This window comes from Fringilla coelebs, assembly GCF_963513975.1.
Source record: "Fringilla coelebs genome assembly, chromosome: 11".
NCBI classification, from domain to species: domain Eukaryota; kingdom Metazoa; phylum Chordata; class Aves; order Passeriformes; family Fringillidae; genus Fringilla; species Fringilla coelebs.
In genome coordinates, this window is record NC_140037.1 from 9,758,903 (window position 1) to 9,774,359 (window position 15,457).

Consider the following 15,457-nt stretch of genomic DNA (forward strand, 5'->3'; position numbering starts at 1 on the left):
CAGATTTTGGTGTGGTTTCATTTTTCAGTTCTTTTTAATCTTCTTCCTCACTCAGTATCCTCAGGCTTGATGTTTAGATCTCAGTTATGTGAATGTGTATTTGTTGAGAGTGAGAATAGTGAGTCAATGGAGATCTTGTTCCACAGACACCTGCACATGGCTCTGGTTATACTTGTGATAGGAAAGTGATCTGTTTAAGAAAAGTATTTGACTAGCAATGATTTGTGAACAAAATAAGCATGATTCAATAAGTGAAAAGTGCATCTGTATATTCATGCTTATGTGAGAGGTTTCTTACTTCAGGATGAAAAATTGCTGTACAGTGGTTGTGGTTTCCCCCAGCAGAACTCCCTGCAGCCATTCTCCAAGGAGGAATCAAGGGAACAGTGATCACTACCACCTCCAATTTTGTACAGCCCTGTGTTCCATCATTCAAATAACTGCACAGATAAGCTGCTGGGGAGGCCAGGGAGTATCACTCCCATCTCCTCTCATCTGGCAGCAATGCAGCAGGCTTGCTTGATCAACGTCTGTAATGAGGGCTATAAGAGAGCACAGATATTTGGATCAAAGGGTAATCTCTCTCTTTTATGTAACTGCAGGGCCTCACATATCACTAGATTATTCTCTGCACTTGCTGTAAATAATTCCCCCCATCAGAGCTAAGCACTTTGCAACCATTGCCTCTAAATTATAAGATGATCTACACCACCTCCACCTCTGTTCAGTTTCCTGACCTAAGGTTGCTGATTTTCACTCAGCTCCAGCAGAAGATTTATGATCACAGGATTACATTTTCTCTCAAGGGGACATTTTTCTTATCGAACAGAATTTGTTTTTTATTCAACATTTCATCATCACCTATTTTTATTACTCTGCTTTGGAAAGTGTGGTGAAAATATGAACTTATCTCTGTTTATTCAATGAATAGCTAAGAGCTGTAGCATGGGTAGGAGCAGGTGTAGTTTCCTCTGGAGGGGTTTCAAAGAGACCCATCCTGTCCAGGTTGTCTGTGTTGCCTCTTTAGGTGACCTCTGACACGTCAGGAGGAGAATGGATGCTCAGCCCAAAAATCTTTCTTTACAGCTGCAGCCATAAAGGCTGTGCATGCTGTGATGTGGAATGTATGGCCATTCAGCACGCTGGAATCCAAAGAAGTACTCAAGGTGTGCATTGCCCTGTGATCCTGACCTAGAGCCCACCCCTGTGGCTGTGCAGCTGTGGGGGCTGCAATGAGCACAGTGCTGCAGCTTTCCATCGTGATGATGCTACCCCACAGTCACTAGAAAAATGCATATGGCAAAGGAATCTGTGAAAAGAGGATTTGTGAAGGCCATGGAGTGGTTTCAGAAAATCTGGAATTCTATTTTAGCCTACTCACATGGCAGGATTGCAATCCCTCAAAAAAAAGAATGCACTCCAGTAGGAAAAATCAGGCACAAAGCAGCTGTAGGTGTATGGGCAGTGCATGGAACAGAAACAACCTGATCTGTCTGAAAGCTGAGGCACAGCAGGCCTCCTGGACTACTGTGCCTGTTCCAGGTTCAGCATGCCTCAGGGGTGGAAAAGGCACTTTTGACAGCTGAGCTTTCGCTTTGCTCATTCCATAGGAGCAGATGCCCAGGAGAAGACAGTTTTACAAAGTGCCTTTCCTTGGGGAGGGTTAGAGGGGGAATGACCACAGCAGCAGCAAGCCCTGTGCCTGCCTTTCCTTTGGTTCTATTCTGTTTGGTTCTGTTCTGTTTGGTTCTGTGTGGTTCTGTTTGGTTCCATTCTGTTTGGTTCCATTCTGTTTGGTTCCACTCTGTTTGGTTCTGTTTGGTTCCATTGCGTTTGGTTCTGTTTGGTTCTGTTTGGTTCCTTTCTGTTTGGTTCTGTTTGGTTCCATTCCATTTCACACCTCACACCCATGGTATCACTCACCCTGGGCGCTCAGCCTCTGCCATGCCCCTGGACATCAGGCCAATTTTCAGTCAGGTTCATTGCAATTGTCACCTGCTGCAGTGAGTTGTCTCCAAACCCACCTTTGTGTCAGGCTCTGCTGCTCAGTTTCAGGTGTCATCACCCTCTTGTGATAATGAGACAGGTAAAGGGCAGAGCAGGAATTCAAAGGGTAATGAAAGAGTGAAACACAGGGCATACCCCTCACCAAAGGAGGAAGGCAGTCACTGCTGTGACAGGGGGAACACACTGACAGCCAAATAGAGATGAACCTCTTAAAGCTTCAGCTCTAGTGGAGCTGAGTGACCATGATTGCTGGTGGGCTTTAACTCCTCTTGCTGAAAACAGAGGCACCCTGTGCTCCTGCTTGTGTATATCCACACAAGTCAGTGTGCATGGAATGGAGAATTCTGCAAAATGCATACCCAGAAAGGGTGCAGAGTCATTTTTATAATAATCTGCCAGACAGAATACAGCAGGGACAAATTTGTCATAAAGATACTGAGGCAAAAATATTTGTGACAAAATTTTGAAAGAGGAATAAATTCGGGAGAAGCATAAAGAATTGCAAACTCTTTAAATTGAAACCAAAGAAACACAGAATTTTCTCAGTGAGCAGAGGTTTAGCTGAGGTGAAACTAGAGATGCTTTTCTCACAGAATTGTTTAAGGATATGTAAGAAATAAACCTTAGAGCTTACTCCACAATGTGCTGTTTATCACACATGATGAAGGGAGAGACAAAAATCTGTGAAGAGAAACATAATGCTTACTTTGGGCATCTCATCGAGTGTTTTAAATCACACTCCCTGGATGGGACATGAGCTTTTTACTGAGGACCATGGAATCCTAAATTATATGTCTCAAGTAGACTAACAAATACCAGGCACACAGATTAAAAAATTTAGCTGGTTAAAACCCAAAAGGTCTGGTAAGACAGATGTAGCTTTTGAAGTTAAGTGAAGTTGACAACATACATTTACAGAGTTCAAATGGCAAATGAAAAACATCTACAGTGAAGCAAAGGGAAGAGACCCATCTTTCACATATAATTGAAATACCTGAAGGTGCAATGCTCAGACAAGAGGAAATAAAACAAAATGCCAACTGTAAGGGATATTACTTGTGACTTTACACCACCAGATAAAGAATCAATATGAACAGGAGGGAAAACTAAGTCATGAACAAACAGAGTTTAATATTTCCACATGTATAAATGATGCTGAATTTTGGCGTTGTTTTGACTGAGGTGTTGATGCTATAATTCTTTTTTTCTTTCCTTTGTTTGACATTGTTGAGTGTGACTCTGTGCCACCATGTGTGTCTGTTAAGCTTTGAGCTGGCAGAGCATTCACATGCAGAGGCAGGCAGGCTTCCCACCTAACTGAGGGATGACAAGCCATAACTGACTGCAGAGCAGTGCCTTCATTTCTGAGATTGGGGCTTTGTATTCCAGCACCCTTAGCTTTTCCCTGTCTGCCCAAACTTTGTAACAAAGCCTGTGAGGTTTCCACTCTTAAATCTTTTTCTTCTCTCCAGCCAGCAAGGTCTGCTCTTTCAAAAGAATCCTCTGTGGTTTTCATCTCCCCATTTTCAAGCAGTTGTTTTTGAACCTGCCACACGTGGGTGGCACAGCAGCACAGATTTGTCCTTCTGGGGGGAACTTGCACTAATCCTGCACAATCCAGAGCAGTGGGGGAGAGCAGGGAGGTGCAAGTGAGCCTCCCCCAGTGCTCTCCAAGTGCTGAGCTGGCTGGATCCCTCTGCTGAGTTCCGGGGACAATGGGACTTGCGCCACCGAGGGCTCTCCATGGGCTGAGCTCACTGCACGAGCTGTTCTGTAAGGGTCTCCCCACGTGGCTGTAAATTGGGAATTTAGACACAAAACTCAGCTCCTGTTTCACTGCACATTGCATATCCTGTCAGCTTTTCATGGAGGCACAAAGGGAACTGTTCAGTGTCTGCCTAACAAGTGCATTCCTGGGACTGCTTGTGCTGTTGCTGGTGCCCAGTGGATGATGGCACCTGGTTCAAAGCACCTGAAAGGTTTAAATGATACAGCAAGAGCAAAATGTTGGACAAGACAGGCTCTCTAATTAAAGTGGTAAATGTAATATTTAAAAATATTAACAAAGAGTGGAAAGGCAATGGATAAAAGGAGAAAGGAAACATTTAGTCTGGATAAAACTCACCCCAGAACAGGTGACAAACACTGTGCCCATGAGCTATGTGAGCTATCAACGCAGGAGAGAGGCCAGCTGTCTCTTGAGATGAGAGTCTCACACGTTGCCAGTTGAAAGGAAAGGAGATTGCCTTTTTCCACATTCAGAATACATCCACACAAGGTGGTCTAGCTGGTGGAGGGGACAGGTGCATGTAAGTTCTGCCTCAATTTCATCATTCTTTTCAGCACAGAATCAGGTTTGACAATTTAAGAAGTTTATCTTCATTTAGCTAACGCAATGAAATTTAATGTCATGCAAGTTACTCCTTGAGCTTAGACACGCTTAAATTACTTACAAGCAGACTGATTTTATCTGTCAGTCAGGAATCCATTATAATTGGTAGTTTGTTCATATATTTTAGCAAATATCAAGTAGAATCAGAAGTTCTTCCCTTCAGAGATGAGTTCAATATGTCTTTGATATATCTGATTGTGGGACTTGGTGCTGTTAGTTAGTATGCAAATTCACATTTCAGCCCACTGCAGCCTGCCACTGAATTTTAATGGAGTCCAACTAAAGTACTGGAGTCATGATAAAGTAATGAAAGAATAAAGACACACAAGTAGAGAGAAATAAAATTTCCTAATCTTTTGCCTAGGTATTCCTTAGCCTGTGTCCTGGTGTGAATTGTACAGGGTGGAGTGGCTGCTTTTACTGTCCCTTGTACCACAGAGAGAGAGAGGAGGAGATTCCTGTAATTTCACAGCTCAGCTATCAGAGAATGCCAGGGCAGCCATCGCTGCAGACTTGCTCCCAAAAAAGCACTGTGCCCATCAGCCTGGATGGAGGTGCTGCAGCCAGCACAGCCAGACACTGCTGGCCTGCCTTGAGTGCTCGTTCAGGATTGGATTTTTAGAAATGCTGGAGGAGCAGCATGGCTCACATGGATGTGTTCTGAAATGGTCAGTAATTCCCATCCTGATGAGGAGGGCAGAGGTTGCTCCTTACAGAGGATATTGAGTAGTGTTAGATCAGTCAGGAGAACATGTAGAAATATATTTCATGTGTTTTGGCTTAATTTTCATGATCTCAAACCAGATCTCAGACACCTCAGAATAATGACATGTAGGCGTCCATTTCACAAGCCAAAAGTGATCCATGCTCCAGAAATTAACATAGATTAATTTCTGGAGATTTGGTGGGTAGGGACTGTAAAGCTTTCACACTAAACAGGCAAGATAACACTGAGCTTGAGTGAAAAGCTGCTGGAAGGTCTTCAGAGTAATTTTTAATGGTAAGGGAGAGACTGTGTAAGGAAAAATTCAGTTGATTGTAAATAAAATATGGAAATAATTCAAGGTCTGAATTTGGCCTTAGCTTTTTAATAAAACAGACAATAAATGGGGCCCAACCTCATTTGTGGTGTCTTACGAATATATATTTTGTTACAACTGTCAGTAATGAGAAGTAAAATTAAGGTTTTTTTACCAAATGTTTCCTTAAGATCTGTGCAAATACATGAACAACTGAGAGGATGCTAAGAATCTTCAGAAGTTTTCTCTCATTCTGAGAAGTCTTCAGGCTTCTTCCTCTGGGTGTTCCAGATTTGGCAATAAATTGAACTCAGATTCTTAAGGGTAAAATCATTGTGAATTTATTATTCTGCTGTTAAATGCTGTCTCTCACAATTTATGACAGTTTCAAATGTTCTGTTTTGAACTTGAGTGGATTAGAAGATAGGTGTTTGAACAGTCAGGATTTAAGTTTTCAAACACTGCCTTGCAAGAATTCAGCATTTTTCTCTTAAAAGAAACTCGAAGTTTTTTTTCACAGTCCTTATGAGCCTCAAAAATAAATTTTTCATGAGGAAAAACCAGCATGTTTTGAAGATTTGCAATAAAACTGTTGGCTGTATACTTGTAGTGTTCTGTACAATGGGCTTCTGACTGGAACCATGCCATCCTTTTTTCCCCAAAGATATAAAGACAGAATGTTCATGCTTTCCAGATACTATTTTCCTCTTTTCCTACCTGCCTGTCTCTTTCTATATATGTGTATTTTCAGAACAGGCTTTCAAGGGAGAATTATCTGGAAGATATTATCTCCTTTTCAGAATTAAGTGTTACAACCACAGCAATGAAAATAAGGAAGAAACAACTACTGGTGTTTGCTTCTCTTCTGCACTGAACCAGATGTGTTTAAACAAACCCACACTGCTTGGTTATTTAAACAGGGGGGACAATCTGTCTTGTTTAGCAAAAGATGCAGCCCTGGGAGGCTGCAGAGCCATTTCAGCATCCCCTGCCTGTGGTGATTTCCAGCTCCTCACCAGAGCTCCTGGGCTGGGACACAGGGCAGGGCTGACAGGGAGGCATCACCTCCAACATCATGGAAAGTCATTTAACAGCCTCTCTCCACATCTCTCTGTAAGCATCTCTGTGACAGCAATGCTGTGCTGCACAGGTGCAGAGCCCAGCAGATAATGTGTGCTTTTAATGAATCAGCAGAGATGGGAAGGGGCAGAAAATCCCTTCTGTCTGCACTGGCTCTAAACATTTTACTCTGAGCTTTTTAAAATACCAAATGGCACTCTGAGAGCTCAGGAATCGCTTTACAAAATTGGCTCTTTGGTGTGAAAAATAAGCTAGCAGATAAAAAACTTTGTTGCTGTTGTTGCTGACAAAATCTGTTATGAAGCTGTGGTATATATTGAGAGAAAATGAAAAAAAGGACTCCCTGATTTGTTTTGGTTGGAAGTCTTGGCCATTAATCTACTCTCAGGGTCAGTAGGAGGTGTGAGCAGAAAATAAACTCCTGTAACATAATAAAAATTCGGATACTACCTTTCCCTGCAGCATTTACTGTCTCCCCTAATGGGAAGTCACAGTTTACATGTATATTAAAAAAATGTAATTTATCTCAACTTATCTCAGAAGTTTCTGTGTAACAAGGAACTACTCTGGAAAGCAGTGTTAAAAAACACCTTACTCTGGAACTTTGCAGGAAACTTACAGTATTATAGAATATGTTTTGTCAATTGGAAGAGTTTTTTTCTGTTTCCTTTATATTTTTGTCAGGAACAAGCAGATAAATTGGATTACTTTTGCAGCAATAACCAGCTAAATTGGATTAACCAGATGAACTGATAAAATCCCTTCACATTGCCAAAATGCCCAGGGATTTCTTCCTGACATCTCTATTCCTATTAACATCTTCCTCCTCCTCATTGTTTGAGATGCTAAAATGTTTTACAAATTGTGTTGTTTTACAAGTTGTGAAGTGACAGCATCTGGTAGTTTGGGTGGTATATGATCAAATATTTTGATGACTCTTGCTCTAGGATATGGGAAAAGGTAAGGGTCTGTTTCCTTTGGAACTTGATGTCTCCCACCTACCCTTCCTTAAAGAATTCCAGTCAGCTCCTCCCTGCTCACCCTTGCTGTCCTCCCTCCCCTCACCACACAACACTTCTTGTTTTCCACCCCTGGCAGATCCTGGAGCCCTAAAATCCCCTCTGCTCACCACCTGGCAGAATGTCCTTTTGCTGCTCTCACTGCTGTTTGAGGAAGCTCATCACAATCCAGGGAGACTGATTCTGGTTTCCCTTGGAGTTTCACGTTCCTGGCCAGGGTGAGATGGTTTCAAACCATTTGATGGTAAAATTTGGAGTTTTCCAAGTGCCTTGGGAGCACCCACAGGTGACAAAGCAGAGCTGCTCTCTGCTCCCAGGGAGAAGCACCATTAAGTCAGTGGGCAGCTATGCTGAAGTTTTCACACTCTGCTTGGTAAGGCCACCAGCAAGAGCCCCAGCACCCTCAGGGGTGCACACCTCTCTGCAGTGACTTTAGGAGCTGTTCCTGGGAAAGGCGTGGGAAACAACCCTGTCCTGGGTTTATTTGGTTGTAGCTGCAGAGATGTGACTTGAGAGGGAGGAAAGAACTGGGAGTGATAGCTAGGACTACACTGAAGTATGTTTTTTTCCTGCTTTCATTTGAAATGCAGTGCAAAACTCAAATATGCAGAATATTAGCCTCTTGTTCATTCTTTGCTGTCTCAAAGGCATTTCTATTATCCATTCACCTTTGTGTTCACCCTCTGTTTCACAGTTTTTCTGCAAGGATGGGGCTTTTCACAAAAAGACCTTTTTCACAATTCACTCTTATAACACAAGGTGAAAACTGATTTTCACAAATTCATATTCGACTCATGCCTGGATTGAATTAAAACTACAGAAGGACAGTGAATACATTTTAATGTTTGTACCCATTCATAGTAGTCTAATGGGCTCCATGAAATTGTTTGAGGTGTGAAACACATAACAGGTAATTGTGCTAAGTATGAGTTGCTCCTATGACTATCAGCCTCATGCTTAGGCTTTTGGTTGTTTGGGGACTACAGTTTTTATCTCTGCTCTGTGATGTACTCATTATGTTATTTTTCTTTAAATAATGTTGAGAATTTAAATATAATCAAAACTTGGATCACATTTTGAGCTACTTAACCATCTTTGTTACTGAATTCTGGGCTCAGAGTAAGGGATCTTGAATGTTGCCTGCAGCTTACATATAATTTCTTTTCTATAAGTCAAACCCTTAAGAAGCACAAAGCTTTTTTAGCAGAGTTTCAGTGAAAGCTGTTTGGCCAGAGGGATTTTTTCACTGCCACATGTTACATCCTTCCATAGAAGTGCAGTGCTGCCATTTCAATTTGTCTCATGTGTCGCTGTGTCTCCTGTAATTGTGCAGGCTTGTCTCTTAAACCTGTTGTCACTAAGGCTAGTCTGGAACAAAACCTGGTTCCAGGTTCCACAAACATGCTGTACAGAGGAAGACTAGGGAATAAGTAGTATAGGTAGGAAGTGGCACAGATATTCAGGATAATTTTCAGCAGACTAATCTACCTCCCAGTCTACCCAGCCCAGTTTTTATTCAGTATTTGGAGGCCTCTATTGGTTCTCCCTTCCACATTCTCTTTCCTTTGTTCTTTACACATTTTTTTATCCTCTTGTTTCTTCTCCTTTGGCATCACCTCTTGTCATAGTTGAGTTGGAGACAACAAAAAATAACACTTCATTTTCAGAAGGCTTCAAACCCTATTTTTATTCTAGCATGCATGCTTTTTATACATTCTTAAAAAACTCAGTAAAGTTTACACTTTACTCATTGGTCATGAAAGACAAACAAAGTGCTCATTGGAATAGACAGCTGCAGGTTTCTCTTATTTATCCTTTCTTGGTTTCTATGTCAATGACCTTCTTTCAGGGGTAAGCGTGGGTCCTCTTATCAAACTTCTCTCTGGCTCACAGAAGTCACTGTGGAACCTCTCCCACCACCTCTCACTCTGAGGTGCCCACAGACCCCCAGATCCCTTTGCCTGGCTGCGCATTGAAGTCACCAATCCTTCCTTCAATGACATTGACCCAGGACTCAAAGGAGCCCCAAGTTTGGGACAAGACTGAACTGGGAGGAGCTGCTGACTCCCTCGAGGGCAGAGAGGTCAGAGATCAGCGGCTGGGTGAGGTCTGAGAGCAGCAAGTGCCAGGGCACAGGGCAGCCCTGCTGTGTTTGTGACTGGGGAAGGCTCTCGGGCACAGCGTGGGTAGGGCTGGGCTTGTCCTGCCCAGGGCCAGCAGCTGCATTCAGGGATCCCCATGGATCCTGATGGATCCCTTCCACCCAGAATATTCTATGGCTCTGTGATTTCCTCCCAAGACAGGGCTGGGGGAAGGAGAAAGCACATTTGGCATCAAGACCAGCTTTTAGAATGGGTTGAGAAGCCAAATCTAGACAGATTTGCACAAGACTGCAAAGCTGCTGCGTGCTTTCCTTCCACACTGATCCAGTTGAGGAGGTGTGACTGGTTTAGGGGCACTCTACCCTTCTAACCTGCCTCTCTTTAAAATTCTAAGTTTTAAAGTGTTTGTTGAAAAGCAAGATGCAAAGTTAGAAAGTGGAGGATTCCTGGCATTAGGCTGGAGTTGCCTTAAAGCTGGGTGTTTAGTCTCTGCCAGCTGTCTCCAGCCACCTGTTTTTCTGTGAATATCCCATCCTTAGATTGGTTCCCAGGGAAATGAAAGGAGCTGTCCCTGCAACCAGGCTTTGATGTGAACAAAATAAGACTCAAACATACCTGCTAGGATTATATTTCCCATACTCTGGGACATAAGTTAGTGCTTTCCTCCCTAGCTTACTGACTCAAATCCAGTTTGATATCTGTGCATTGCATTGTTTACACTATTTGCTGGCAGGGAATGGGATTATTTAGATAAAACAAGCAAATGTGTTTTATGCAAGTTTCCTGCCAGTATGGCCATGTATATATGACAGGTACTAGACATGATTTTCTTTGGTTGAGATGAAAGGAAAAGCTGTACAAATAGTTTCTGTCACCAAGCAAAAGTGCAAAGTAAAATATTGCATTGCAGTATTTTAGAAACAGGTAGGAAATGCGCTCTCAGAATGTTGTGGATTTGTCAATTTTTGCTGGAGGTAACTGACTTTTCTTTTGCTGTAACACCACAGGAGCCAGAGATGAAAACCCAAGTTTTTTTCCATTTGCTCCTGCATATTTTCATAGACCAAGTGCTAGATGGAGGGTCAAGCCTGGGAGGGAACAAGCAGATATCCAGAATTTAAAAACAGAGAGCTCCAGCTGGCAATTTAAGAGATGCTGTTTGAGAAAACAGTGACAAGGCTATCAGAGGCTGAGAATACTCTGTTGTCTTTACTTGCTAGGAACTTTGTTTCATCTGTTGCTTTATTAAGATGGAAATATGGGAGTAAGAAATAAAGTAGGGAGTATTATGGGGGTTATACTACAAGATTTTGGAGAGGAAGGAGACAGTGATGGTTTGGTTTACATGAGCTGCTCAAGAAAATGTGGCTCTGAAAAATCTGCGATTGGTGAAACGAGGAAGGAGGGTTGAAAGATTAATTATGCAGGGGGTTTTATGTTCATTTTTTATTACTGAAAAAGTAATCTCAGGAAAATGAATGATTCCATTAAAGAGGGACAAAATAGGGGAGAAGCAATGTGATGGCAAGGCAGCATGCTTTTGCAGTGCCTACTGCAGCTGAACTGCTGCGAGGGGAGCTCAGGCAGGACCTGAAGGCACTGAGAGAGCACAAGCAGCAGAGATGCAGGAGAGGAGCAGCTCTGAGTGTTCAGAGAGGTGGTGTCTAATTCTGATATCATTCACACCATTTAATGGCAGAAACTGCTCCACAGGGGTCAGAGGAATTTCACAGCTTGAAACCGGTGGGGGGTTTAGGACTTTTGACTCCTGGTTGAAAAGAAATGTCCTGCCTGAAATCTGAACCCCTGGAATTGAATTTAAAGAGGAATGATGACTCACACTTGGAAATAGCACTGTGGATGCCTCAGGAGTGCCCATACAATGTTCTTTTCCTGATTATTGTGATGATGACCTGAAACCTGCAGAAAGCCATTATTCAGCATTGGTAATTAATGAGGTAATGATTTAGGAGTTGTGCTGGTTTAACTGAGATGAGTTTGTGATATGTGACAAAGCAGCAGCTGGGTCAGGGAGCCTCTCTGTAGAGCTGGAGCTGCTGTTTCTGATATCCTTGGGGCTGAAAGCATAGCTGCTAGGGTACTTGGATACAGCAAAAGGGGGAATTATCCCAGACAAATCTGTAGGTTACAGGACAACAGTCCATCTGGGAATTGCAGACATTAATGTTCTCTAATGCCATCATTATTACAGTGCTATCCTAGGTAATTTTTGTTGGAAGAAGTAGTAGCAATTCTTATTCTTAGGCTGCCTGCCACTTCATATTATAGAGGGTTCTTGTAACCTTTATCTGAATGTTTTCAGCACCTCATCTGCTTGCAAAAGACTTGAAATTCAGTGAAGTGGAAGCCTTCAGGGTAATAAATGTTCACAAGTAGAACCACCTGGGAATGTTCTGTAAAAGATTTAGAGGTTTTCTGTTTGAAAATTGCTGAATCCCCTAAACTGAATCTTTCCTGATCCCAGACTTTGGACAGATGTGGAATGGAAGATCTGGTCAAAATGAGAGATAGAAAAAGACTTTCACAAAATGGCCATTATCAACAAAGGAAAGGAGACAGAAAATTGTCTACCTGAGAACAGCCAGGCACCCAGCACTTAAAATACTTAGAATTCCTCCTATGGGAGGCTCACATTTTAATTGCTGCTCCAGATTAATAGCCTGAACCTGTACTTTTAATGTGCAAGATGAATGCCATGCTGTCTGAGCTCTGGGGTTTGTAGTTATTCCTTCCCTCCTTCATTGGAAATGAGAATTTTATCTTTGACACACATGATTTTGTTAACAGCATGGAAACTCCCAGGCATCTGCAGGTACAAAAACACTGGCAGAGCTGACAGAGGAAGCTGGACCTCACCTGCAGAAAAGTGGCCTCACCAAAAATGCATCGAATTCCACAGACCTGAGCCGTGTCATCTCAGCCAGAACAATTTAAAATCAGAAATTCTCAAGCTGGAGTCACTGCAGACTCGATGAGCCCCATTTGTAATGCATGTGGCACACTCAGCCCAGACTGGGTGGTCTGTTTTCAGCACAGATAGAATAGTTCTTTCTGTGACAAGATGTTTCCAAAACAATTCATCTGAAAGATGAAGCTGTTCTGTAACTCAAATTACCAGTAGGGAAAAGCCAGTTCATGAAAGGTATAACTTCTAAACCCCAAATTATATGGCTCTTAAGGTGACTGAGTCTATTCCTTATTGATTCCAAGGTGTCTTCCACTAAAAATACTTGGATATTTACACTTTAGTGGTGCATCTCCAATAAAAAAAATGAGATGGACATTTCTGCAATTGCTCTTTACAGCAGGTAAAGTCATTAATCACCTGCAGTATTCTCCCACTGCAGCATGCCTGGGGATAATAAAACCCCATTAGAAACCAACAGCAGCAGACAATTCTCTTCTGAGCTCTGTGGGTCCCTGTAAAGAAAATGTGAGTCAAGAGAGGATATTTTACCCCATTGAAATTCTTTTCTATTTGAGATGTGAAAGTAATGGCAATGGAGAATGTTCAGGTGATGGTTCTATAAACTCACATGCTCTGTTGTTCCACTGCAGTCACACAAAAGTGTTTTTGCTACTTCTGCTCTGTTGGACTAACTTCATAAGTAAATTTTTCATGCAGCTCCCACATCTTATCTGTCCTCAGGAAAAGACAAAGGAATATTTCTGTGAGGAGAGAGGACTCTTGTCCATGGGGCAGGGAATTCAATCTTTCAAATTATTCACCAACCAGAAAGGAAGCTGAAAGGAAACTAACCATGATATTTATTTTTATAATTTAGAGTAGTGTGGGGGTCACAGGTTAAAGTAGGTACTTCAGAGTGATGCTGATGCATCCAAGTAATCTTCCCGTGTTGTGGGATTTTTTCCTCTCTATGAAAATGGCATTTCCTTACTTAAAAAAGCCTGTAAATGTAATTAAAACAGGGAAATACTTCAGGAATTTGATGTTGAAGAGCAACATATTTCTTCCATTATGAAAACTACTTGCCCCAAGTTTATTCCATTTAATCTCACTCTTTGTTTATTAGATTTCATTATTATCATTACAGTTTGCACAAACTCACATGGAAGAATCCTCTCCAAATCAGGTCCTGCATCCTCTGAACTGTACTCAGCAAAACAAAGGTCCAAGAGGAAATTAAATGAGGAAAACCTTGGCAAAATGTGACGCTGAGTTGCTTTCCCTTGCCGGTATCCTCCCAGTGTTTCTTGTTTTTTGGAAACCACAAAGCCACAGAGGGAGAGTCTTCACATATAAACGTTCTTTGTACCAACTGCTAAGTGATTTTCTCATTATCCTCCCAGTAAAGCTCCCTCTTGCTATTGTTGTTTAAATGGTTCACTGCAGACACATTTTAATGTTTCAAATAATTTTCTTCTTGGTTTCTATTAGAGGGCAGTGTTTTCTTGCTTTTCAGAAAATAATAACGATACAGCTTTGTTGACACATCAAGTTGCCTTTAAAGGCCAGAATTTTGATGAAAGTTGGTGAATTCCTTTTGCAGTAGGAGTAAGTGTACCTAAAGGAATTGAAAAAAGAAAAAAGTCATAAGGACAGAAAATTAAAATTATTAAAAAATTATTATTAAAATACAGAATGATACACTTTTCATGCTGTAATAATGGGATAAGAAAAGCTAATTCCCTAAGAGAGCTTAGCTAGCAAAAACTGGATCTGGCCATCAGGTATCAAAGGAATTTTAGATGTTTGCAGTTCTGGTATTTGCCACTTAAACTCGGAGGCACTGGAAATTTCCAGCACCTGTGTTTGATGTGTGTGGGGATTCACTTTGGGACAGCAGTGCAGATCAGGGGCTGCACAGCACTGGGTCCTTGCTGTGTTTTTAGGTCAGGAAAAGGTCTCAGAAACATGCTAAGTACCTTTTATTTTCTCCACCCTCCCCCCCTCCCGAGATTTAAGAATGTGAATTCGCTCATTAAATCCTCTGTGTCTATAATTTTGTAGCAGTAAATTCTGAGGCCTTAAAACTGTATGTGAAAAGTTTATTTAGAGAAATTTATCTTTGCAATTTGTTCACCTTTTTGTGCATTCACTGGCATAAATCAAGTGAACTATTTATTTGTAATTGCTGGTTGATTTAAAAAAATCATAATAATGGTACTTTTGTTAGGAAATTCAAAAGGCCTAGGACTAAATTACAGTTTTCAATTCTCTTGCCTTTGAAAAACTGATTCAGAGAGTACTTTGCAGTGGTCTGTGATTTGCTTTTCTTTTCATCTAAAAATTTTTAACATACTTGCTCAGAAAATGGAAAAATTAGACATAGAGTATCAAGATTGCATCTCAGGCAGAACTAATAACTTCTAAAAAATTTTATTTAATTGTAGATATATTTCTTATGAAAATTATTACATTCTTCTACCAAAACTATGTGTCCAGATTCTCCACTTCTTCTATTTTCTTTTGGCCTTTCTTTTTCACCCAGGAACAAAATGAGACTCAGATTAAACTTGTAGTGGAAAATAATCTTTTCTTCTGCCTCAAAATTCTCTTAACTGTGGTGCAGAATATTAGCAAATTCCTTTCATTGCCTATATTTATCAGGCCAGACTGTATTGGTTAGAACCTTATTTTTGTCAGATTTTATTTTCTTTTAAAGATGTTCTGTCTCTAGACGAAAAAACCTGCAGAATAACAAAGTATTGAAATTGTTTTGGGAGCTAAAATGTGGACTACAGGCTGATTTCAGCTGCTATAAATCTTTTTTAGCTGCACAAAAGTGAAAGGTTATGTTATTTCAGCGTGGTACCAGGCAAAGGATATTTTATATGAGGAAAAGAAAGATGAAT